A 26,116-nucleotide genomic window follows, 5' to 3' on the forward strand; every position below is an offset into this window, starting at 1 on the left:
TGTAACCCCAAGGGACAACGATGGAAATAAGTCCATGATCATGTAATATAATGTGGGTGCCTTTTAATATTTCTTACAAAGTAGCAGGAATGCATAGTAGATAGTTTTTTTTAATTTTTAATTGGTTTGTGGTTTTGTGTCATGCGTCATTGAGACAAATTGAAAAGATGAACTAGATTTCCTTGATGCCAATACCAATAATACTGTCATTGTAGTGACATTGTTCTGATAGGGAGGATACAGTCTGACATACTATGTAAAGGAATGATCCTCCTCACACGTTATTATGATTGTTGACATAAGTATGTATGATTGACTATGATGTATTCTGTACTGTATATCTGTTCCACACCACAAGGGGGCGTTATCAGTTTGATAAGAGATGTGATATGATTGGTGACGTCATGCCCCCTATAAATATGAATGTTCTGGGCTTGATCATTCTCTTAGCCCGCTCCCAACATGAAGGCTGGAAGAGCAGTTTAGTTATTTACTATAAAATAAATATGCCTTGAGGCTGAAGACTAAAACTCGTCTCGTCTACTTTTCTGTTGTTGCACTGTTGGACTCCTGCTGTGTTAGTAGTGCTCCTGCTAACAATGATCCAACGGGTGCTTCTTAGTAATCAGTCGGAATGTTGTGGAACTGGCCAGACGACAAAACACTCTATTTAATGACTGTATCGTTTTTCATTGTAAGTTAAATTTGAAACTGTTTTTCATATTTTACACAGCACTGTAGCTGCACTGTAACGTTTATTTTACTGTTCAATCTGGTTTGTTTTATTTCATCCTATCTTAGTCTTCTGATTTAGAAATGATATTGCTTTCTTAAAAAGTGTCTTGAAAATATGTCATCAATTTTTCAGCTTCTTAAGGTCATTGGGTCTTTGACTAATGTATGATATTTGTCATTCATTGTATATGTTATACACTGATGGGATGGTTTTGTTAAATTCTAGATATTGTCCATTAATACAAATATTTATCAGTGAATCAGAGTTTCAGAAGTCTTTGCAGGTTAGAAGATCTGCCATGGACTTGAAATAAATGAAAAATGTGCTCTTCTGCCACCTACATGCTATGTTTTGTGTTACGTGCTACTTGTTATGTGTGTTTTATTGCTCAGTGCTGTGTATTGTTCCTTAGAATATTCATTAATTCATTAATTTAATAGATGTTGGCCACTTGGGGGCAATTGAAACAATTTGTGAACACTATTCACTATTCTATTCATGTTTTTTTGTAAAATGTAGTTATGTTTTGTGAAATGTTGTGTTTTGACCCTCAGGGCCCGGACTGCAGCCAACAGTTCGTGAAATAGCTCTGTTAGCCATCTAAAAACTTGGAGAAAAGTAGGGAAACCAACCCATAGCATCATGTTAATTTAGACTAATTGGCTACTAATCTCTTCATATATTTTTTCTATTAGTCAATGGAACAGATTCAGTATACAGGGGATAGCATACAAAAGCCCAAAGCAAACGAGTCAGGGGTGTATCACACAAGACAAATTATTATAAACATATTCAAAACATACAGCTTCCTCTATGCGATGCAGTTGGCCTTACTGGGATCGAGTTTTGTGTGAGCTGTACGTTTTTTTCCGCCTGACACCACTGTTTCGTGCTTTGGGTCAAACCAGACAGCTGAGACATGACGTCTTCTGTGTCGAAATATGCCATCTCATCCCCCATAGTTTAGTTCCATGTCAAATCAGGTGTCTTTTCTGAAAATACATTAAACAGAAGATTTAGTTTGTTTTTTATGTTTGCAGCGCCGTGTTGTTGGTATTCTCTGTCGCCATTGCCACACCTGTTATTGTTGAATGAACGTCACTGCCATTCTCTATTTTTACTTCAATAATAGGCCATTGAAAATCAAACGGGCGTTAAGGAACTCATTAATAGCTTGATGAAACACATTCACTCACCTGTTTCTGTGATCTTCTTCTTCATTACGTGTACACTATTTTCTGTGTCTTGACACCTCATAGTATATTGGCAAAGGAAATGGAGGAGTTTCATTTCAGGGATGTAATTTCTGGCCTGGTTGGGACAGCTATTTCTATTCCACTTTGCTACTATTATGTCTACTCTATGTCGATGTAGGTGCCACCCTTGCAATTATTTGCCCAAGGATTTGAGCTTAAATGGTGATTAGTGGATCAACGGCAAAACATTTTTGTTTAGGTCTTCTTTTAAGCAGAAATGCCCAGCATTTTCTGGTTCCAGATCTTAATTGGAGAGATTTGCTGGTTGTCTCAGCTTTAAATCATTACTGTCTGTTATTCAGACCAAACCTGCATCAATTTATTGAAAAATATTTGCAAGTAAATTATCTAGATCTCTGTATTTTGTGGATCAATTTATAAAGCCATATAATGTGATAGATTATAAATGAATCAATTACATTTTAGGAAATGAATAAGCTGTTTCTGTAATTTTTCAAGTTAAAAAAGCCAAATATTTGCATGTATTTCATTTGTCGAGCATGAGGATTGGAAGTTTGTTTTTGTTTAACGTGATAATAAACTGAATATATTTATGGTTTGGACTGCTGGTTGGAGTATGTAACATAATATAGACCTGCTATTGCTATGTGAATTTTGCGGTGATGCCAATGGGTCAGAAAATGTGGTTAAAGTAGGATAACAAACTTAATTTGAGGAAAACACAAAAATCACATTCAGGTTACTTTAAAAGTAAGAAAAAAACTGAAAATATGTGTTGCTCTCTTTTGTTTGATTTAACATCTTACTATTATTTGCATAGCCATCTATTAATAATATATTTAGATTTTTTACAGTCAGCACTGCTTTCCTGAATGAGAAATAATTTGTCATTGCCATTTTGCAGGTAATGTTTGTACCAGAAGAAGACACTGTACAACCTTTTGTGCTTTGTTACCTTGTACCTTGTTTCTGTCACTGGTTGCAGCAACTATGTTGCTGACTTGCAACTATACTTACATCTTTGCACCTGCGTTGCTTGTGCGTACAAAAGTAATAAGGACAGATATAGGGCCCACTTGAAGTGTGGAACAACGTCATAAAAATAATTTGGTTATTAATTCGATTTTTCTAAAATGAAGTATTATATTTCTATAATTTGCAACAAAGGTTCAACTATAGAACAATTTTACAGCATTCAATCCCATTGAAATACACAGAGAGTTGGGAGAAAAGCTTAAACTGACTACCCATGAGACGGCTTGCTGGACAGTTCCCATGATCAGCAAATTAATGTAACAAGGTTTTACTTTTGAATTCAAGCCAAAATCCCAAACCTTCCATTTCAAAATCCTGCAGTTGGAATCCAACAAAAGCCCCCATCCATTCGTGAAATGGGGATGTTGTGATTTATGGTTGGCACCAGGCCAAATAAATCATTTTTACATTCTGTTTTTTACACAGTTAACAAACAAGATTTAATTGACAAACAAAACTTGGTGTGCTAAGAAAGTGGCTGTGACTGGTAACAAACTTTTGTAAATACTTAAAGGACTTTTTGTATCACCAATTACCCACTACAAATCACAGCATAATATCTGGCACGACATAGGTGTTGCAACACCATTCCGAACCTTCTGCCAGCAGACATGAGCGAAACTGCGTCCCAGCAGGTTAAACTCATATAAACCGGTGTACCAAACTTGTTGAACCAGCTTTTGTAATTTTATCACATGTACAACGGCTTCTCACATGTCAACAATTCGCACTAAACAGCTGCAGTGTCAGTCTGGGTGCAGTCTGTTGTTTGGACCCAAACCAGCAGGGAAAATAATCCTTTTGATTTAGGCAGACTACCCCAGTACTACCCAGGACTCACTGAATCTGGACCTGGAGAGGTTTTGCTGCAAACAAAAAAAACATAAATGCTGCCTTGCTGGTAGGATCATTTGTGGATTATGTTTAGGATTATTTGGCCACATTAATGAAACATACAAGTCTGCACACACATGGAGATGTATAAACTAATAAAGAGCTTTTGTAAGATTCTTTATATATTCAAGATACAGACCTCACCGAAGATAGTAACATCAGCCAATAATGATGGTGTTTCCATAAAGAAAAGTATCTTGTAAAGTGAAATAGTGCCAAAGCAGGAAAATGGAAAGGGAATTTAAACATGGTTCCTCTCTGAGAGGCACATAGAGGCTTTAGTGTTGTTCTGACCAGCAACGATGACAAACCAGTTTTCAACAGTAGTTTGAACTGTGGAAACATTTCACCATAAATTTAAAGTTTTATGTAAACATTGGGTGTGCTTATTTTTCAAACATTTAAAGTTTTTGCATATACCATAAAATCTTGCATGCGCAAAGGACTACTCTATACTCTAATAACAGATTTATCTGTGTTATAAATCAAGTAGTTTGTAGGGTTTTAGCAAAAACTATGTTTTACCCAATTTTAAACAAAGTGTACACTTTTCTAAAGTAGACCTTAAATTCCGGACAATAAGTCTGCAGTAAGAAAACATATGGGATCGATCAAGAACAGGTCTTTGATGCCATGTCTCCATGAGTTAACCACACTGCCTTGTTTTTTTGCAGTCAACATGATGTCAACATCCACAGTGTGAATTTATGCAGAACTTGAAATTAGCCACAGTAAAAAAGGCTAATAAGAACTGAATTGACATTAAAGGTCGCACAAGAGTTTTGTCGAGAAGTGAAAGCCAAACAATCATTCTGGTTTCAGATGTGACCTCAAACTGCATTGAAAGTGAGTCACAGTCTACTTTAGTACAGTGGCACTATCCCTTGTATAAAACCACATTACTGAAAAACGGTGTTGAAAACATGATGCAAGAGGCAAACATTAAAAACAAAAGGGTTGCGAAAGCGATTTCTGTTTTGTGTCTCTGGTTTAAAACTGCATAAAAAAACAACAAAAAAACTGTGAATTATTGTGAAGGAAGGACATGGATCAAAACATGTTAGTCCTTACTTTGCTATATGACAGTTGGAACATAATGATTCTCCTTAGTATCCCAAAATAAATGTATTGGATTTGTTAATTTGTACATCTATATTTGTATTTTTATACATCAGAATCAGAATCAGAAGCTGTTTATTGCCAAGTACGTTATACATACAATGAATTGTGCATAAAATCAATAACAAACAAGTGCAATACTAAAGACAAAATTTAAAAATAAAAATATATATACAAAAATAATATGGTAAAATGTAAACAAGTAAATATATAAGAGTATGTTAAATCATGTATATTATATTATTAAAGTGTCAGTTAGTAGGCTATTTGCTCTCTGTGGGCCGTGTACATTTATTGACGATTTAGCGACGACTTCGGCCCATGCCTGACCTTTAAGGGAGACCTGCTATTCTCATTGTCTTGACAAATCACACCTCCCCACCCGAATCATTTCTTTTTAAAAAAAAGGCCCTTGGTAGATGGGAATAAGAATTTTCCTCTTTGGTCCAAAACATCATAGTCCAACAATCTACAGCCCACATTTCTGGAAATCAAAATGAGACAACGTCTCCAGGAAACTACACATTTGGCCTCTATCTGTAACTGAGCCACACTCTTTTCTAAGATCAAAGGAGAGGTCTACCTGTTTATTAGGCTGCAGCGGAGCCATATATATAAAATAATGTTTGGCTTCCAGTGTCATCTTGTGAACCCTTGTGAGCATGTTCAGCACATCTACTCTTAATCAGGTAATCAAAAAGCTGTTGACAGTTTCTAAGTTGATGCTAATTGTTTTTTTGACTTTCAGAATTGTGACTGTAGTGCTTTCACAGAGTGTTTCCTTGGCTCTAGGTGTCCCTGGTGGTGAATGTTGCCAGTGAATGTGGCTTTACCGAAGAGCACTACAAAGACCTGCACCAGCTCCAGCGGGAGTTTGAGCAGTATCACTTGAATGTGTTGGTCATCCCTGCAACCAGTTTAGGCAGCAGGAGCCAGGCAGCGACAAAGAGATCAACAGCTTTGTGCGCAGAGTTTACCCTTTCCCCTGTTTAGTAAAATCACTGTACAGTACCTTGTTGGTGAGTGAGATGTGATGGTGTTGCTGTGAGTTGTCAAAGAATTCAGACCCAAAATAGCTGAAATGGTGCGGCAGATAATCCTGAAGAAGAAAGAAGAGCTTTAACCTCCTGTTAAAAAACCCTTTGGTGTTAGGGTTAGATTTAAAGACATCAACTGAACACATTTATTTTGCTTGTACAATCAGACTTTGTTAGACTGAACTATTCTATACCAAGTCACAAACCGAAAGCAAGTCGTACTTGCTCTCTGAAAGCACTGATGAAACACCACTATTTTTTTCAATTTCAATATCAAGTTTTATATCAGGTAGATGACATTTCAATATGCAGCTTTGAGTCAGAGAGCTCATGTTTTCCTATTTGTTTGTCATGTGGATCATGTGTTTTGCTGTTTATTTCAGTCTGATTTGTGTAATAAACTTTTACTGTGATGAGAGAGAAGTGTACCTGCTGCTAAGTCTTGGTATCCTGTTTTATTAACTAGACATTCTCAGAACTCAAACATTAGCTTCTGAAAAACAAAACTATTTCTACGTGATTTCACTACATTGAGTGCCGTGAAGACGACATAAAACTTCCAACCAGGCTCTGCTGTTGCTTTGATTTTACCGCAGTTACGCTGGTAAAATGATGGCATTGCATACCTACCATGCACTCATTGCGCATTGTGGAGCCTTCATCAAGCTGCTACAGCTTCACAGCTTTCAGTAATGATAGAAGCCATGTTTGTGAGGAAGAGAAGGAGGTCTAAAGGGATGGACTGTCGGTGTAGCCACACCTGCTTTTGCTGAGCTGCCACTCCTACATACTGCAATGAAACAACTGTCGTCATATTATTAACCGAATAATGGTCGTTTGAAAAACAAAAACAAATGAATCAACAAGTAAGACAGTATGACGGCTATAACATTGTCACTATGTCACCTGCCTCTCTGTCACTCCATTCTGCCGTTCCAACTTCCACGGGCCCCTACATTTCTTTGACACCTTGCAGTCATTGCCATTCTCTACCAGTCCTCCAGATGCTCTTTCACTTTTCCGCCTGTCGTAGCCACCTGTCTCCCACATCAACCGGTATATCCTTTCCACAGTCAGAAGTGTCTCTCTTACTCAATCAGGGCCAGATCATCAATTTTGCTTGGTGCCTTTGCCTTACACCAACCAGAACTATAATCTGAACTGTGGATTTGCTGTCAGTTCTCTTCGTACTTGCTCCCCATGCCAGTTAGCCTATGTACCTTCACTTTTTCAATAAATCACTGAACTGTTCTTGTCTGCCTGGATTGTCTGCATGTAGGCCATTTCCATGCTACATTGCGCTGCCTCATAAAAAAAGGCCATACCATCAGATTTTGTGCAGCTCAATGTGCACCATCATTCTAATGGTATTGGCTTTTAATCATAGTGAAAACAGGGGAAGCTGTAGCTTGCTTTGGCACAAAATGCATTCGATGACAGTGACATGACTCAACCACCACCAAAACTGTATTTACAGTCAATTTTGCACATATTTACATACTAATTCACAAGCTAACACAAAATTACTATAAAATAAATTGCTACACTCTGCTTCATCTAAAGAATAAAAATAAAAAAATCTATTATCCTCCGGCGGTTGCAATTCATTAACCATAAAGAATAATTATTTTCGTCATGGAGGAATGTTCAGAGACCAGTCGGCCACTGATTATGTGGCATTTAGGTTGCATAAATCCATTTTGGATGTGAGATTAACTGTTGTGCTGAGCATAAAAATGACTTTGTAAAGCATAAAAATGACTTTGTAAAGAGCTTGAAACAAGAACTCAGTATGGAGAAATGTGTGTAACCACAGACCTAGTAGTGAGGGTAATAGTGTAACTAACTGAGGATAAATATGTTCGGGGCCCAGTCATTTGTGGTATGCAACTAAGTTTAACTAATAATATTTATATATATTTTTTTAAATTAATTCATCTTTTTTATTAAAATGGCTTCACATTTACATTTGATTCATTATTCTTGACCTTTTGGATAAAAGCACCACAGATGTTAAAAACTGTTGTTGTGTCATGCATCAGAAAAGCTTTATTAAACAGGTTTTAATATATACAATAATAATAATAATAATAATAATAACTTTATTTATATAGCACCTTTTAAAAACAAGGTTTACAAAGTGCTTTGACAGACAAGCCAGCAAAACAGTGCAATAGAAGAAACATTAAGAACAATCGTTAGGATAAAACTAAACAAAGAAACAAAATTAAGTAACAAGTGACAATCAAATAAATGAACAAAATAAATAAAATCAAGTGAAATAGGTAAAATATAGTAAACAAATATAAGATAAAATACTAAGACCAAATGAAAATGAAACATTAAAACGACGACATCACATAAAAGCCATTCTGTAAAAATGTGTTTTAAGAAGTGATTTAAAAGAGATTACTGATTCTCTTTTAAATCACTTCTTAAAACACATTTTTACAAGACAGTAGTTAAATTACATTATACCAATGCAATATATGTTTATATATATATATTATATATGGATAAATATTTACAAAAGTGCAAAAACTAAACTAACAAAATTAGTAGATTAAGTCAGTTTTCATAGTGTGTTTGCTAGCATTAGCTTCGTTTTAGTTTTTCAAAAAGGTTAGCTTTAGTTTTATATATTTGGTTTTACAGTTTTTTTTGTTGTTTTGTTAGGGCCAGGTATGATGTTTCAGATGGAGCATTGACAAACAAAATAGATGATGGGAGAACTATGTAAGAATGGCCATTATGTTTTAATCTTGTGATTGACACTCACAAGAAAACTTGTCACTTGCAATTTATTCCTACTCCAACTTTAGACCTGAGCTCAATAGCTTGGTCAAATGGTTTGATTTTCCTAAATATTGAAATCATGTTTTTGCTATTTAATCTCCTTTTCTCTTTTTAAATCTCCTTAATTTGGTAGTTAAGTATTATAGCTGAAATACTGAATCTCATATGAATTTGTGATCATTTTTCCTTTGTTCTCATTTGTTTCTTAACCAGGCAATGTTTAATTTAAGTTTTAGTTTTCTTATAGGATATCGTTTGTATTTTGTTTCAGTTGAAGTCAATATTTTTCACTGCTTATTTTCATTTTAGTTTCAGTTCTAGTTTACGATAATAATCCTGTTTCAGACTCCTTCTGGTGGCTTCATTAGTGCTTTTTTCGAACCACCTTGTTCTAACAAACAGCAAAGATAATGAGTCCGATCAGCAGATGGATCACACCCAGTCTGACACAGACGGCGTCACTGGTAGTAGTTGTAGTTGGGGCTGATTGGGTTGCTGCGGTGGTGGCTGTTGTCGATGTTGTTAGGCCAGAAGTGATTGTAGTCAGGGCCGCAGGTTTTGCTGTAGTTGGGGATGCAGTTGTCGGTACAGCAGTTGTTGTTGTTGTTTGGGAGGCAGTTGCTGTCGTCAGGGCAGCGGTTGTTGTCATTTGGGCAGCAGCTGTTGTTGTTGGTGCAACAGTTGTTGTGGTTTGGCCAGCAATTATTGTTGTGGCGACACTTGTTGTTGTTAGGGAAATAGTTGCTGTTGTTAGGGCAGCGGTTGTTGTTGTTGGGACAGGAGTTGTTGTCAATGGGGCGACAGTTGTTGTTGTTGGGGCCTCAGTTGTTGTCGTCGGGACAGCGGTTGTTGTCATTGGGACGACAGTTGTTGTTAGATCAGGACGTGTTGACAGTAGTTGTCGGGGCAGCTGTTGTTGTCAATGGGGCGACAGTTGTTGTTGTTGGGGCCTCAGTTGTTGTCGTCGGGACAGCGGTTGTTGTCATTGGGACGACAGTTGTTGTTAGATCAGGGAGCAGTTGTTGTCGCCGGTTGTTGTCTCGGGGCAGTGGTTGTTGTCATTTGGGCAACAGTAGTTGTTGCGGCTGCAGTTGTTGTTGTCAGTTGTTGTTGGGACCACAGTTGTTGTTGCTTGTGGGGCCTCAGTTGTTGTCGTCGGGGCAGCGGTTGTTGTCATTTGGGCGACAGTAGTTGTTGGGGCCTCAGTTGTTTCGCCAGTTGTTGTTGGGACCACAGTTGTTGTCATTTGGGCGACAGCTGAGTAGTTGTTTGCGTTGCAGTTGTTGTTGTTTGGGGCGACAGTTGTTAGGGTTGGGACCACAGTTGTTGTCAATGGGGCGACAGCTGTTGTTGGGGCCTCAGTTGTTGTCGTCGGGGCAGCGGTTGTTGTCATTTGGGCGACAGTAGTTGTTGCGGCTGCAGTTGTTGTTGTTTGCGCTGCAGTTGTTGTTGGGACCACAGCTGTTGTCGTCGGGCGACAGCTGGTGGGGCCTCAGTTGTTGTCGTCGGGGCAGCGGTTGTTGTCATTTGGGCGACATGGGCGACAGCTGTTGGGGCCAGTTGTTGTTCAGTTGTTGTCGTCGGGGCAGTGGTCGGGGCAGCGGTTGTTGTCGCCGGGGCAGTGGTTGTCATTTGGGCAACAGTAGTTGTTGCGGCTGCAGTTGTTGTTGTTTGCGCTGCAGTTGTTGTTGGGACCACAGCTGTTGTCGTCGGGCCGACAGCTGGTGGGGCCTCAGTTGTTGTCGTCGGGGCAGCGGTTGATGTCATTTGGGCGACAGTAGTTGTTGCGGCTGCAGTTGTTGTTGTTTGCGCTGCAGTTGTTGTTGGGACCACAGCTGTTGTCGTCGGGCGACAGCTGGTGGGGCCTCAGTTGTTGTCGTCGGGGCAGCGGTTGTTGTTGGGGCGACAGTTGTCAGGATGGTGGGGCAGCAGTTGGGGCGACAGTTGTTGTTGTTGGGGCCGCAGTTGTTGTTGTTTGGTCTGCAGTTGTTGTTGTTGTTGTTGGGCAGGGTATTACACAAACTGGTCCCACAACAGGATGGTCCGCTGCTTATGCTACCAACGCTTTGCATGAAAGGAAGGCTACCCAGGCTGGCAGCAGCTGCACACAGGTTTGTAGATGCACAGCCAAAAGCTGGATAAGTGCTGGACCCACTTGTCACTGGAGAGGAAAAATCATTCTTTAACTACACAGCGTCCAATGTTGTTAATTTGCTAATTGAGTAAAATAAGCAATACCACAATGTAGAATTTACTTGAAATTTGATATTTTCACTTTGCAAGTGTTTATTACTGTAATTTATATTACTGGATTATGACATGTATCATTAGGGGATATATCACATCAAATCTGAAGTGTATTGACGTTTCTTGAAGTAACTGGTCACTATACCTGATATAAATGTAGTGCAGTAAAAGTAGAATAATTAGCAATGAAATTTAGTGGATTCTGAAAATAAAGTAACATATAAATACTATAAATACCATAAGCGCTAGTTCTGTACATCCACTGGTTGATTTACCAGATCTCACATGTAGTTTTTTTTTAGATACTTTAAGATAGTAAACATGTTTTTCAAGCTACGACTGATTAAGACTCACCACTCGCTTAAAAGCAGAGGTTCTCCTCCCCTACATTGTAATGGAGAAGTACATTGAGAGGTGATGTTGTTGTTGTTGGGGCCTCAGTTGTTGTCGTCGGGACAGCGGTTGTTGTCATTGGGACGACAGTTGTTGTTAGATCAGGACGTGTTGATGTCGGGGCAGCTGTTGTTGTCAATGGGGCGACAGTTGTTGTTGTTGGGGCCTCAGTTGTTGTCGTCGGGGCAGCGGTTGTTGTCATTGGGACGACAGTTGTTGTTAGATCAGGACGTGTTGACGTCGGGGCAGCGGTTGTTGTCAATGGGGCGACAGTTGTTGTTGTTGGGGCCTCAGTTGTTGTTGGGCAGCGGTTGTTGTCAATGGGGCGACAGCTGTTGGGGCCTCAGTTGTTGTCGCCGGGGCAGCGGTTGTTGTCATTTGGGCGACAGTAGTTGTTGCGGCTGCAGTTGTTGTTGTTTGCGCTGCAGTTGTTGTTGGGACCACAGCTGTTGTCGTCGGGGCGACAGCTGGTGGGGCCTCAGTTGTTGTCGTCGGGGCAGCGGTTGTTGTCAAAGGGGCGACAGCTGTTGGGGCCTCAGTTGTTGTCGCCGGGGCAGTGGTTGTTGTCATTTGGGCAACAGTAGTTGTTGCGGCTGCAGTTGTTGTTGTTTGCGCTGCAGTTATTGTTGGGACCACAGTTGTTGTCGTCGGGCGACAGCTGGTGGGGCCTCAGTTGTTGTCGCCGGGGCAGTGGTTGTTGTCATTTGGGCAACAGTAGTTGTTGCGGCTGCAGTTGTTGTTGTTGTTTGCGCTGCAGTTGTTGTTGGGACCACAGCTGTTGTCGTCGGGGCGACAGCTGGTGGGGCCTCAGTTGTTGTCGTCGGGGCAGCGGTTGTTGTCATTGGGGCGACAGTTGTTGTTGTTGGGGCCGCAGTTGTTGTTGTTTGGGCAGCAGTTGTTGTTGTCGGGGCAGTATTACACAAACTGGTCCCACAACAGGATGGTCCGCTGCTTATGCTACCAACGCTTTGCATGAAAGGAAGGCTACCCAGGCTGGCAGCAGCTGCACACAGGTTTGTAGATGCACAGCCAAAAGCTGGATAAGTGCTGGACCCACTTGTCACTGGAGAGGAAAAATCATTCTTTAACTACACAGCGTCCAATGTTGTTAATTTGCTAATTGAGTAAAATAAGCAATACCACAATGTAGAATTTACTTGAAATTTGATATTTTCACTTTGCAAGTGTTTATTACTGTAATTTATATTACTGGATTATGACATGTATCATTAGGGGATATATCACATCAAATCTGAAGTGTACTGACGTTTCTTGAAGTAACTGGTCACTATACCTGATATAAATGTAGTGCAGTAAAAGTAGAATAATTAGCAATGAAATTTAGTGGATTCTGAAAATAAAGTAACATATAAATACTATAAATACCATAAGCGCTAGTTCTGTACATCCACTGGTTGATTTACCAGATCTCACATGTAGTTTTTTTTTAGATACTTTAAGATAGTAAACATGTTTTTCAAGCTACGACTGATTAAGACTCACCACTCGCTTAAAAGCAGAGGTTCTCATCCCCCCTACATTGTAATGGAGAAGTACATTGAGAGGTGATGGGGTTACAGGTGAAACACTGTAAGGCGTTATCTGTCTGAGGAGCAGGGACTGAAACAGAAAAGAACATAATTAGTTTGAGGAAGAGAGAACATTTAAGCTTCAGAGAATTTAACTTGAACTTGTCAGACGATGGCAGGATGTCATTATTTCCTTTCCTATCTATTTTGTCATTTCTTATCTTAAATGAGCTTCTGCTATCCGGCTGTACTTACATGGCAGAGTCTCTGTGTTGCAATTATCTGTGTTGCAGCACTTAGCAGATACAACTGCATCTGTAACACCCAAGTTGGCTGAAAATGTCTGAGAGCCGGTGGCTGGACACAGGGAGGATGATGCACATGCCTTGAAGATTCTCTGTGCTGTAGATCCAGATGAAGTGGCTACAAAATCAAAAGTGAAGTTTGTTAATGTTGATGGAAAGAACACATAACTCCACAGTACCTTAATTTCACCCAAAAGTAGTACATGGTTTAAAGAAATTGCCTACCTTGAATGGAAGCTGTTCCACACATTGTCTCTGAGGAACATGTGAGTAGTATTGTGCTTGAACACTGCTCATCTGTGCAAGTCTGACACTGAAGTGCTCGAGCTGCAATGGGAAGATAAAGTGTCAATGAATGATGATCACATCTCAAACATCAAATCAAATGCCAAATGCCTGAAAACTCTTCTTCATCTTGTGCAAAAGGACTGTAAATGACATGAGGATGTAATGCTTAAAAGTGGTTTAAGTGTCTAATTTGCACCACAAGACTTTTCTACACTACTTGCACAGCCAAGTCTTGTAATGTGTATTGCCCAGTATTGTAATGTTTACAATAGAAGTTGAATTGAATTTTGCAATTTACTTAATTTTCTTATTTTGTAGTATTTCTTATTTTAAATAGTCATTTACTATTTCCTACATTTGTACTGCTATTCTGTAATAATGGAATTTAGCCCCTTGTGGCTCAATTAAGTCGTATCCTATATTCGTATCTAGAATTTATAAGAGATTTTTCTTGATCAATTAGAATAAATCCCCTTGGGATATTAACAGTAAAACTGCAACTACATTGTAAGAATAAATAAAGTTACCTGTGCTGGAGAGTACCAAGATGAGGGTCAGAGAAAAGATCAGCTTCATCATGACGAACAGGTAGTGTACTGTGTATTAGTTTGACTGGATACTACACCTTTAGCATCACTGTACTTTATATACTGCAAAGGTGTTATGTAAATGTACAACGCATGCTGAAAAACCCTCGGAATTGGGTGTGATCTAATTTTTACAGCTCGTCTATTCTTTTGTTACATTGAAATCATTAACCCCTTCTGCTTTTGGAAAATATATATAAAAAAATGTTTCAGTTTTCTTGTTCTGCAGTTCTTCTTTACTAACATAGTATATCTTTATTACAGAGATTGAATGCATATCTATGTCTTAATAAAGATTGGTGGACCGTGTAACCCCAAGGGACAACAATGGAAATAAGTCCATGATCATGTAATATAATGTGGGTGCCTTTTAATATTTCTTACAAAGTAGCAGGAATGCATAGGAGATAGTTTTTTTTAATTTTTAATTGTTTTGTGGTTTTGTGTCATGCGTCATTGAGACAAATTGAAAAGATGAACTAGATTTCCTTGATGCCAATACCAATAATACTGTCATTGTAGTTGACATTGTTCTGATAGGGAGGATACAATCTGACATACTATGTAAAGGAATGATCCTCCTCACACGTTATTATGATCCAACGGGTGCTTCTTAGTAATCAGTCGGAATGTTGTGGAACTGGCCAGACGACAAAACACTCTATTTAATGACTGTATCGTTTTTCATTGTAAGTTAAATTTGAAACTGTTTTTCATATTTTACACAGCACTGTAGCTGCACTGTAACGTTTATTTTACTCTTCAATCTGGTTTGTTTTATTTCATCCTATCTTAGTCTTCTGATTTAGAAATGATATTGCTTTCTTAAAAAGTATCTTGAAAATATGTCATCAATTTTTCAGCTTCTTAAGGTCATTGGGTCTTTGACTAATGTATGATATTTGTCATTCATTGTATATGTTATACACTGATGGGATGGTTTTGTTAAATTCTAGATATTGTCCTTTAATACAAATATTTATCAGTGAATCAGAGTTTCAGAAGTCTTTGCAGGTTAGAAGATCTGCCATGGACTTGAAAGAAATTAAAAATGTGCTCTTCTGCCACCTACATGCTATGTTTTGTGTTACGTGCTACTTGTTATGTGTGTTTTATTGCTCAGTGCTGTGTATTGTTCCTTAGAATATTCATTAATTCATTCATTTAATAGATGTTGGCCACTTGGGGGCAATTGAAACAATTTGTGAACACTATTCACTATTCTATTCATGTTTTTTTGTAAAATGTACTTATGTTTTGTGAAATGTTGTGTTTTGACCCTCAGGGCCCGGACTGCAGCCAACAGTTCGTGAAATAGCTCTGTTAGCCATCTAAAAACTTGGAGAAAAGTAGGGAAACCAACCCATAGCATCATGTTAATTTAGACTAATTGGCTACTGTGGCAGTGGGCGTGGTCTGCGCTCAGCTGCAGGGGAGAGAGGTGTGGGAGTGGTTCATGGGAACAGTGCCGTTGTGAGTGCAATCAACACAGCTGTAATGTGGTGCTAATTATGCTGAAGCGACTTAAGCAGTAGCAGACTGGAGTTCAAGAGGACAGTCACACACGCGGAACGAGGACTGAGACGAGAGCGTGAAGCCATCAGAGTGGTGGCGTTCCGGGAACGGTGGACCGAGTGCGCCCGAGAAGCCGGGCAGCGAAGCGGAGCGCACGACGGTCCGCATTTTGTGTTGTATTTTGAAAGAAATAAATACACCTTTGTTAAACTTACCTGCTGAAGCCGTATCTGTGTTGGGGAGAACCTACGGTAGTCGAGAGTCGGCTACAGCTACTAATCTAGGCACGGATTGGTCTGGGTTCCATACGTTAGTGGGGCAATGTGTGGGTGTGCGATCGCGACCGGCAGGGACATGTGGGATGTGTGCTGTGCTCAGTGGTGATGCGAGGTTGTCCGACGCTGCTGAAGGGGAGGGGAACCGGTGGTGCCCTCACAAGGGGCCCCGCAGGTTCCCGAAATACACTCCATGGAAGATTTTCCACTGGAGCAGTCTCGTGACAATACTCTACGCTTTGCCTTCGACCAAGTGATACAAATTGATGGTCACATGACTAGGGGCTGTACTAGTCGACTTATTGGTCGATACGTTCTGGGTCGACCAAAATTCTGATTGGTCGATTTTTTGCCGTGTTAATTTCATAAAGTCGTCATCAGGAGGAAAGTACCAAGTGCTAATGGGGGTGTTTTCAGAGCCCTGTTTCACAGAAAACAGCCTGTCTTCAGAGAACACCCCCTTGTTTTCACTATTTTGGATTAGCCCAACCCACTAGAGACAGGTAGATTGAAGAAGGTCCATGTTATTCAACGTCCGGTGGTTTAATTGCTGAATATCTATTTTTATTTTGAGCGTTTCATTTAAGTTTCATTTGAGTCCTCCTCCTCTACCATCCATGTCAAAGACATCGGCAGTGTGGCAGAATTTTTCCAAAATAGATGGCGGGAAAAAAGTTGAATGTAAAATTTGCAAACAACAGTTTGCATATCACAGTTCGACTACAAACATGGCGTATCATAAAACGGTAATATTTCAATATTATAGCCTATTAATATCATATTAAACATATTTCAATATTTTAGTCTAATAATCGTTTATTCGTTTTATAACTGCAGGATCCCTCCGATACACCCAGACCACGCTGGATGTTAAGCCTCCTCTATCATCCAAACGCAAACATGATATCACAGAAGGAATTGTCAATTTTATTGCTCAGGATATGAGGCATTTTATTATTTTATTTTTGTATTTGTTCTGAGTGAGCCTTCCTTGTTATTGTTATGCACTTTATTTCGTTTCAGTTTATTGCTAAATAACGAACTTTTATGGTTCCCTTTTATTATTGTGCACATTTATTTCTTTTTTGCCTAATGCGCAATTGCGCCGTGCCCACTGTTTGTAGGCTATTGTTTTGAGCCTTTGCTTTATTTTTGGTACATGATCTGGGATGTTTAATAAAGATAATTTTCCCTGAATTGTTGTTTAATTGCCTTCTTGTGCTGATATCAGTATATATTTTCGGTAATCATGTGCTATTATATTGCGCAGATGCACGTGATGCCTGTTTCAGGTCATCTCCCGAGTTGGAATCCCGAAAGAGATTCTGACCGACCAGGGCACCTCGTTTATGTCACGCACATTAAGGGAACTATACGGTTTATTGGGCGTCAAGGCAATTCGGACTAGCGTTTACCACCCACAGACCGATGGCCTTGTTGAGCGCCTGAATAAAACCTTGAAGTCCATGATCCGTAAGTTCATACACGATGATGTTGGAAATTGGGATAAGTGGCTTGACCCTCTGTTGTTTGCAGTGCGGGAGGTGCCCCAGGCCTCCACAGGATTTTCTCCCTTTGAGCTGCTGTTTGGCAGAAAACCACGTGGGGTTCTGGACCTAGTTAAGGAAAACTGGGAGGAGGGTCCGAGCCCAAGCAAAAACGAGATTCAATACGTCCTGGACCTGAGAGCAAAACTCCACACACTGGGGCAATGTTCACGGGAGAATTTGCTCAGGGCCCAGGAGCGTCAACAACGCCTGTACAACAGAGGGGCTAGGCTGAGACAATTTGCACCGGGAGACAAAGTACTTGTATTACTTCCCTCTTCCAGCTCCAAACTGCTCGCTAAGTGGCAAGGGCCCTTTGTGGTCACACAGCGAGTGGGCGATGTAGACTATGAGGTTGTGCGTTCTGACAGGGGAGGGGCAACACAAATTTACCACCTCAACCTCCTCAAAGCATGGAGAGAGGCAGAGCCTGTTTCTCTGGTGACTACCGTGAAAGAGAGGGATGAGTTGGGGCCTGAGGTGCCAAATTCCACCAATCCAGCCTCGCTCCGTTGTGAAGACCATCTCACTCAGTCCCAGAGAGCAGATGTGGCTGCGTTGTAGCAGCGCTTTGCTGATGTGTTCTCCCCTCTGCCAGGACGCACCAACCTTATACAACACCATGTTGAAACTCGCCCAGGCGTGACAGTACGATCACGGCCTTATCGGTTGCCTGAACACAAAAGAAAGGTAGTTCAGAAAGAATTGAAAGCTATGCTGGAGATGGGGGTAATAGAAGAGTCCAATAGTGCCTGGTGTAGCCCCATTGTTCTGGTTGTCAAGAAGGATGGGTCTATACGGTTCTGTGTGGACTACCGCAAGGTGAATGACGAGTCACGGTTTGATGCCTATCCAATGCCCCGGGTCAACGAGCTCCTGGACCGGCTCGGCACTGCTCGGTTTTTCACGACACTGGATCTGACCAAGGGCTACTGGCAGATTCCCTTGTCTCCAGAGTCCAGGGAAAAGACTGCTTTCTCCACTCCGTACGGATTGTACCAATTCGTCACACTTCCTTTCGGGCTGTTCGATGCCCCAGCCAAATTCCAACGTCTCATGGACCGGGTACTGCGTCCACACGCTGCTTATGCTGCCGCTTACCTGGATGATGTTATCATCCACAGCAACAGCTGGGCGGAGCACATGCAGCGGGTGTCCGCTGTGCTTGAGTCTATGAGACAGGCTGGGCTCACCGCCAACCCGAAGAAGTGTGCGGTTGGACGGAGGGAGGTACGGTATCTGGGGTACCACTTGGGTGGAGGGCAGGTTCGTCCCCAGGTCGACAAGACAGCAGCGATTGCAGCCTGCCCGAGGCACAAGACCAAAAAAGAGGTGAGGCGGTTCTTGGGGCTGGCAGGATATTACCGGCAGTTCATCCCCAACTTCGCCGACCTAACCAGCCCCCTGACTGACCTGACTCGAAAGGGTGCCTCAGATCCGGTCCAGTGGACGGAGCAGTGCCAGCTGGTGCTTGAGAGGGTAAAACAGGCCCTCTGTGGGGAACCTCTTCTCCACACACCTAACTTCTCTCTCCCTTTTATCCTGCAGACTGATGCCTCGAACAGGGGGCTGGGGGCCGTTTTGTCCCAGGAGGTGCAGGGGATCGACCGCCCAGTGCTTTACATCAGCCGGAAGCTGTCCGAGAGGGAGTCTCGCTACAGCACAGTGGAGAAGGAAGGCCTGGCGATCCGGTGGGCGGTCGATGCCCCTCCTGGGACGCCCATTCACCCTCTATTCAGACCATGCCCCTCTACAGTGGCTCCACCGCATGAAGGATGCCAACGCCCGGATCACTCGGTGGTATCTGGCGTTGCAGCCTTTTAAATTCAAAGTGGTCCATAGGCCGGGGGTGCAGATGGCTGTGGTAGACTTCCTTTCCCGCTCACAGGTGGGGGGGGGAGTAGGCTAGGCCGGACGGCTCCCCGGCCTAAGTCGGGCGGTGGAGGTGTGTGGGCGTGGTCTGCACTCAGCTGCAGGGGAGAGAGGTGTGGGAGTGGTTCATGGGAACAGTGCCGTTGTGAGTGCAATCAACACAGCTGTAATGTGGTGCTAATTATGCCAAATCTATTTAAGCAGTAGCAGACTGGAGTTCAAGAGGACAGTCACACACGCGGAACGAGGACTGAGACGAGAGCGTAAAGCCATCAGAGTGGTGGCGTTCCGGGAACGGTGGACCGAGTGCGCCCGAGAAGCCGGGCAGCGAAGCGGAGCGCACGACGGTCCGCATTTTGTGTTGTATTTTGAAATAAATAAATATACCTTTGTTAAACTTACCTGCTGAAGCCGTATCTGTGTTGGGGAGAACCTACGGTAGTCGAGAGTCGGCTACAGCTACTAATCTCTTCATATATTTTTTTCTATTAATCAATGGAACAGATTCAGTATACAGGGGATAGCATACAAAAGCCCAAAGCAAACGAGTCAGGGGTGTATCACACAAGACAAATTATTATAAACATATTCAAAACATACAGCTTCCTCTATGCGATGCAGTTGACCTTACTGGGATCGAGTTTTGTGTGAGCTGTATGTTTCTTTCCGCCTCACACCACTGTTTCGTGCTTTGGGTCAAACCAGACAGCTGAGACATGGCGTCTTCTGTGTCGAAATATGCCATCTCATCCCCCATAGTTTAGTTCCATGTCAAATCAGGTGTCTTTTCTGAAAATACATTAAACAGAAGATTTAGTTTGTTTTTTATGTTTGCAGCGCCGTGTTGTTGGTATTCTCTGTCGCCATTGCCACACCTGTTATTGTTGAATGAACGTCACTGCCATTCTTTATTGTTACTTCAATAATAGGCCATTGAAAATCAAACGGGCGTTAAGGAACTCATTAATAGCTTGATGAAACACATTCACTCACCTGTTTCTGTGATCTTCTTCTTCATTACGTGTACACTATTTTCTGTGTCTTGACACCTCATAGTATATTGGCAAAGGAAATGGAGGAGTTTCATTTCGGGGATGTAATTTCTGGCCTGGTTGGGACAGCTATTTCTATTCCACTTTGCTACTATTATGTCTACTCTATGTCGATGTAGGTGCCACCCTTGCAATTATTTGCCCACAGATTTGAGCTTAAATGGTGATTAGTGGATCATGAACAGTAGAGTCAGTATTTCCGAAACTGAAATCATGGGAAAAGGAGATAAGGAAATGACCAAATTAAGAATGAAGGTAAACATGTAGGGCAGAATAAATAAAAGAGGGGAGCGATGGAAAAAAAGAATAAAGAAAGATGTCAGTAACTGATATTAACTCCTTTTCCTTCCCTCATTCTCTGCAGAGTCTTCTGGAAATGAGCCTGACTGGAATTCCTAGAAGTATCTCATTGATGTAGATGGCAAAGTGGTGGATGCATGGGGACCAAAGGTTTCTGTCAAAGAATTCAGACCCAAAATAGCTGAAATGGTGCGGCAGATAATCCTGAAGAAGAAAGAAGAGCTTTAACCTCCTGTTAAAAAACCCTTTGGTGTTAGGGTTAGATTTAAAGACATCAACTGAACACATTTATTTTGCTTGTACAATCAGACTTTGTTAGACTGAACTATTACCAAGTCACAAACCGAAAGCAAGTCGTACTTGCTCTCTGAAAGCACTGATGAAACACCACTATTTTTTTCAATTTCAATATCAAGTTTTATATCAGGTAGATGACATTTCAAGATGCAGCTTTGAGTCAGAGAGCTCATGTTTTCCTATTTGTTTGTCATGTGGATCATGTGTTTTGCTGTTTATTTCAGTCTGATTTGTGTAATAAACTTTTACTGTGATGAGAGAGAAGTGTACCTGCTGCTAAGTCTTGGTATCCTGTTTTATTAACTAGACATTCTCAGAACTCAAACATTAGCTTCTGAAAAACAAAACTATTTCTACGTGATTTCACTACATTGAGTGCCGTGAAGACGACATAAAACTTCCAACCAGGCTCTGCTGTTGCTTTGATTTTACCGCAGTTACGCTGGTAAAATGATGGCATTGCATACCTACCATGCACTCATTGCGCATTGTGGAGCCTTCATCAAGCTGCTACAGCTTCACAGCTTTCAGTACTGATAGAAGCCATGTTTGTGAGAAAGAGAAGGAGGTCTAAAGGGATGGACTGTCGGTGTGGCAGACTTGGCAACTTTCTTGCTAAATTTAGCGACTTTTTGAGATAGTGCTGCTGGTGCTTTAAAAAGTAAATAAGTAAGACATTTTTGGTATAAAAAAAGAATCCTTTTATATTCTACATGCCTTGTATACCCATTTTTAAGAAATCTTCATTTACATTAAATCCCAAATTGCATGAAAAGTCGAAACCTTAAGAAAAAAAACCTTGATCCAAAATCCAGTTAGTCAATGTTAACCATTTACTTTTCTTCGTATAGTAGAGTTGCCCCAGGGCCGTGAGAAAATAGCCACACCTGCTTTTGCTGAGCTGCCACTCCTACATACTGCAATGAAACAACTGTCGTCATATTATTAACCGAATAATGGTCGTTTGAAAAACAAAAACAAATGAATCAACAAGTAAGACAGTATGACGGCTATAACATTGTCACTATGTCACCTGCCTCTCTGTCACTCCATTCTGCCGTTCCAACTTCCACGGGCCCCTACATTTCTTTGACACCTTGCAGTCATTGCCATTCTCTACCAGTCCTCCAGATGCTCTTTCACTTTTCCGCCTGTCGTAGCCACCTGTCTCCCACATCAACCGGTATATCCTTTCCACAGTCAGAAGTGTCTCTCTTACTCAATCAGGGCCAGATCATCAATTTTGCTTGGTGCCTTTGCCTTACACCAACCAGAACTATAATCTGAACTGTGGATTTGCTGTCAGTTCTCTTCGTACTTGCTCCCCATGCCAGTTAGCCTATGTACCTTCACTTTTTCAATAAATCACTGAACTGTTCTTGTCTGCCTGGATTGTCTGCATGTAGGCCATTTCCATGCTACATTGCGCTGCCTCATAAAAAAAGGCCATACCATCAGATTTTGTGCAGCTCAATGTGCACCATCATTCTAATGGTATTGGCTTTTAATCATAGTGAAAACAGGGGAAGCTGTAGCTTGCTTTGGCACAAAATGCATTCGATGACAGTGACATGACTCAACCACCACCAAAACTGTATTTACAGTCAATTTTGCACATATTTACATACTAATTCACAAGCTAACACAAAATTACTACAAAATAAATTGCTACACTCTGCTTCATCTAAAGAATAAAAAAAAAAAATCTATTATCCTCCGGCGGTTGCAATTCATTAACCATAAAGAATAATTATTTTCGTCATGGAGGAATGTTCAGAGACCAGTCGGCCACTGATTATGTGGCATTTAGGTTGCATAAATCCATTTTGGATGTGAGATTAACTGTTGTGCTGAGCATAAAAATGACTTTGTAAAGCATAAAAATGACTTTGTAAAGAGCTTGAAACAAGAACTCAGTATGGAGAAATGTGTGTAACCATAGACCTAGTAGTGAGGGTAATAGTGTAACTAACTGAGGATAAATATGTTCGGGGCCCAGTCATTTGTGGTATGCAACTAAGTTTAACTAATAATATTTATATATATTTTTTTTAAATTAATACATCTTTTTTATTAAAATGGCTTCACATTTACATTTGATTCATTATTCTTGACCTTTTGGATAAAAGCACCACAGATGCTAAAAACTGTTGTTGTGTCATGCATCAGAAAAGCTTTATTAAACAGGTTTTAATATATACAATAATAATAATAATAATAATAATAACTTTATTTATATAGCACCTTTTAAAAATAAGGTTTACAAAGTGCTTTGACAGACAAGCCAGCAGTGCAATAGAAGAAACATTAAGAACAATCGTTAGGATAAAACTAAACAAAGAAACAAAATTAAATAACAGTGACAATCAAATAAATGAACAAAATAGATAAAATCAAGTGAAATAGGTAAAATATAGTAAACAAATATAAGATAAAATACTAAGACCAAATGAAAATGAAACATTAAAACGACGACATCACATAAAAGCCATTCTGTAAAAATGTGTTTTAAGAAGTGATTTAAAAGAGATTACTGATTCTCTGAATCACTTCTTAAAACACATTCTTACAAGACAGTAGTTAAATTACATTATACCAATGCAATATATGTTTATATATATATATTATATATGGATAAATATTTACAAAAGTGCAAAAAACTAAACTAACAAAATTAGTAGATTAAGTCAGTTTTCATAGTGTGTTTGCTAGCATTAGCTTCGTTTTAGTTTTTCAAAAAGGTTAGCTTTAGTTTTATATATTTGGTTTTACAGTTTTTTTTGTTGTTTTGTTAGGGCCAGGTATGATGTTTCAGATGGAGCATTGACAAACAAAATAGATGATGGGAGAACGATGAAAGAATGGCCATTATGTTTTAATCTTGTGATTGACACTCACAAGAAAACTTGTCACTTGCAATTTATTCATGTTTTTGCTATTTAATCTCCTTTTCTCTTTTTAAATCTCCTTAATTTGGTAGTTAAGTATTATAGCTGAAATACTGAATCTCATATGAATTTGTGATCATTTTTTTTTTTTTGTTCTCATTTTTTTCTTAACCAGGCAATGTTTAATTTAAGTTTTAGTTTTCTTATAGGATATCGTTTGTATTTTGTTTCAGTTGAAGACAATATTTTTCACTGCTTATTTTCATTTTAGTTTCAGTTCTAGTTAACGATAATAATCCTGTTTCAGACTCCTTCTGGTGGCTTCATTAGTGCTTTTTTCGAACCACCTTGTTCTAACAAACAGCAAAGATAATGAGTCCGAGCAGCAGATGGATCACACCCAGTCTGACACAGACGGCGTCACTGGTAGTAGTTGTAGTTGGGGCTGATTGGGTTGCTGCGGTGGTGGCTGTTGTAGATGTTGTTAGGCCAGAAGTGATTGTAGTCGGGGCCGCAGGTATTGCTGTAGTTGGGGATGCAGTTGTCGGTACAGCAGTTGTTGTTGTTAGGGAGGCAGTTGCTGTCGTCAGGGCAGCAGTTGTTGTCATCTGGGCAGCAGTTGTTGTTGTGGGGGCAGTTGTTGTTGGGGTGGCAGTTGTTGTCTTTAGGGCAACAGCTGTTGTTGTTGGTGCAACAGTTGTTGTGGTTTGGCCAGCAATTATTGTTGTGGCGGCACTTGTTGTTGTTAGGGAAATAGTTGCTGTTGTTGGGGCAGTAGTGGTTGTCATTGGGGTGGCAGTTGTTGTTGTTGGGGCAACAATTGTTGTTGTAGCCGCAGTTGTTTTTGGGGCGGCACTTGTTGTCGTCGGGGCAGCGGTTGTTGTCATTGGGGCGACAGTTGTTGATGGGGCCGCAGTTGTTGATTGTGCTGCAGTTGTTGCCGTCGGGGCAGCAGTTGTTGTCAGTTGGGCAACAGTTGTAGTTGTTGAGGATGCAGTTGTTGTTGTTTGGGCTGCAGTTGTTGTTGGGGCCACAGTTGTTGTCATCGGAGCGACAGTTGTTGTTAGGGCCTCAGTTGTTGTTTGCGCTGCAGTTGTTGTCATCGGGGCAGCGGTTGTTGTCATTTGGGCGACAGTTGTTGTTGGGGCCGCAGTTGTTGTTTGCGCTGCAGTTGTTGTCATTTGGGCAACAGTAGTTGTTGTCATGTTGGGCAACAGTTGTAGTTGTTGGGGCCTCAGTTGTTGTCGCCGGGGCAGCGGTTGTTGTCATTTGGGCAACAGTTGTTGTTGCAGTTGGCTGCAGTTGTTGTCGTTGGACAACAGGGCGGCCACAGTTGTTGTTGCTGCAGTTGGGCCACAGTTGTTGTCATTGGGGCCACAGTTGTTGTTGGGGCAGCACAGTTGTTGTTTTGTGCAGTTGTTGTCGGGGCAGCGGTTGTTGTCATTTGGGCAACAGTTGTAGTTGTTGCGGCCGCAGTTGTTGTTGTTTGGGCTGCAGTTGCGCCGCAGTTGTTGTTGTTTGGGCCACAGTTGTTGTCGTCGGGGCAGCGGTTGTTGTCATTTGGGCGACAGTTGTTGTTGTGCAGTTGTTGGCAACGCAGTTGTTGTCACTTGTTGGGCGACAGTTGTTGTTGGGGCAACAGTTGTTTGTTTGATTGCTGCAGTTGTTGTCGTCGGGGCAGCGGTTGTTGTCATTTGGGCAACAGTTGTAGTTGTTGCGGCTGCAGTTGTTGTTGTTTGGGCTGCAGTTGTTGTTGGGGCCACAGTTTGTTGTTGTTGTTGGGCGCAGTTGTTGTTGCAGTTGTTGTCATCTGGGCAGCGGTTGTTGTCATTGGGGCGACAGTTGTTGTTGGGGCCGCAGTTGTTGTTGTCAGTTGTTGTCGGGCGAGCAGTTGTTGTCATTTGGGCAACGTTTGGGCTGCAGTTGTTGTGTTGGCGCAGTTGTTGTCGTGGGGCGCAGTTGTTGTTGTTGGGGCCTCAGTTGTTGTTGCTGCAGTTGTTGGCAGCGGTTGTTGTCATTTGGGCAACAGTGTTGCGGCTGCAGTTGTTGTTGGGGCTGCAGTTGTTGTTGTTGGGTTGGGGCGCAGTTGTTGTTGGGGCCGCAGTTGTTGTTGGGGCAGCAGTTGTTGTGTTTGGGCAACAGTTGTTGTCGGGCCGCAGTTGTTGTTGTTTGGGCTGCGCAGTTGTT

The 26,116-nt window shown here is 41.0% G+C and overlaps 1 pseudogene; it reads left to right on the forward strand.

The window, feature by feature from the left end:
• Positions 1 to 5,663: 5,663 nt before the first annotated feature.
• Positions 5,664 to 21,128, forward strand: LOC129115418 (glutathione peroxidase 7-like; annotated as a pseudogene).
• The last annotated feature ends 4,988 nt before the right edge of the window (positions 21,129 to 26,116 follow it).

This window comes from Anoplopoma fimbria, unplaced genomic scaffold (genome assembly GCF_027596085.1).
Source record: "Anoplopoma fimbria isolate UVic2021 breed Golden Eagle Sablefish unplaced genomic scaffold, Afim_UVic_2022 Un_contig_7472_pilon_pilon, whole genome shotgun sequence".
In the NCBI taxonomy this organism is placed as follows: domain Eukaryota; kingdom Metazoa; phylum Chordata; class Actinopteri; order Perciformes; family Anoplopomatidae; genus Anoplopoma; species Anoplopoma fimbria.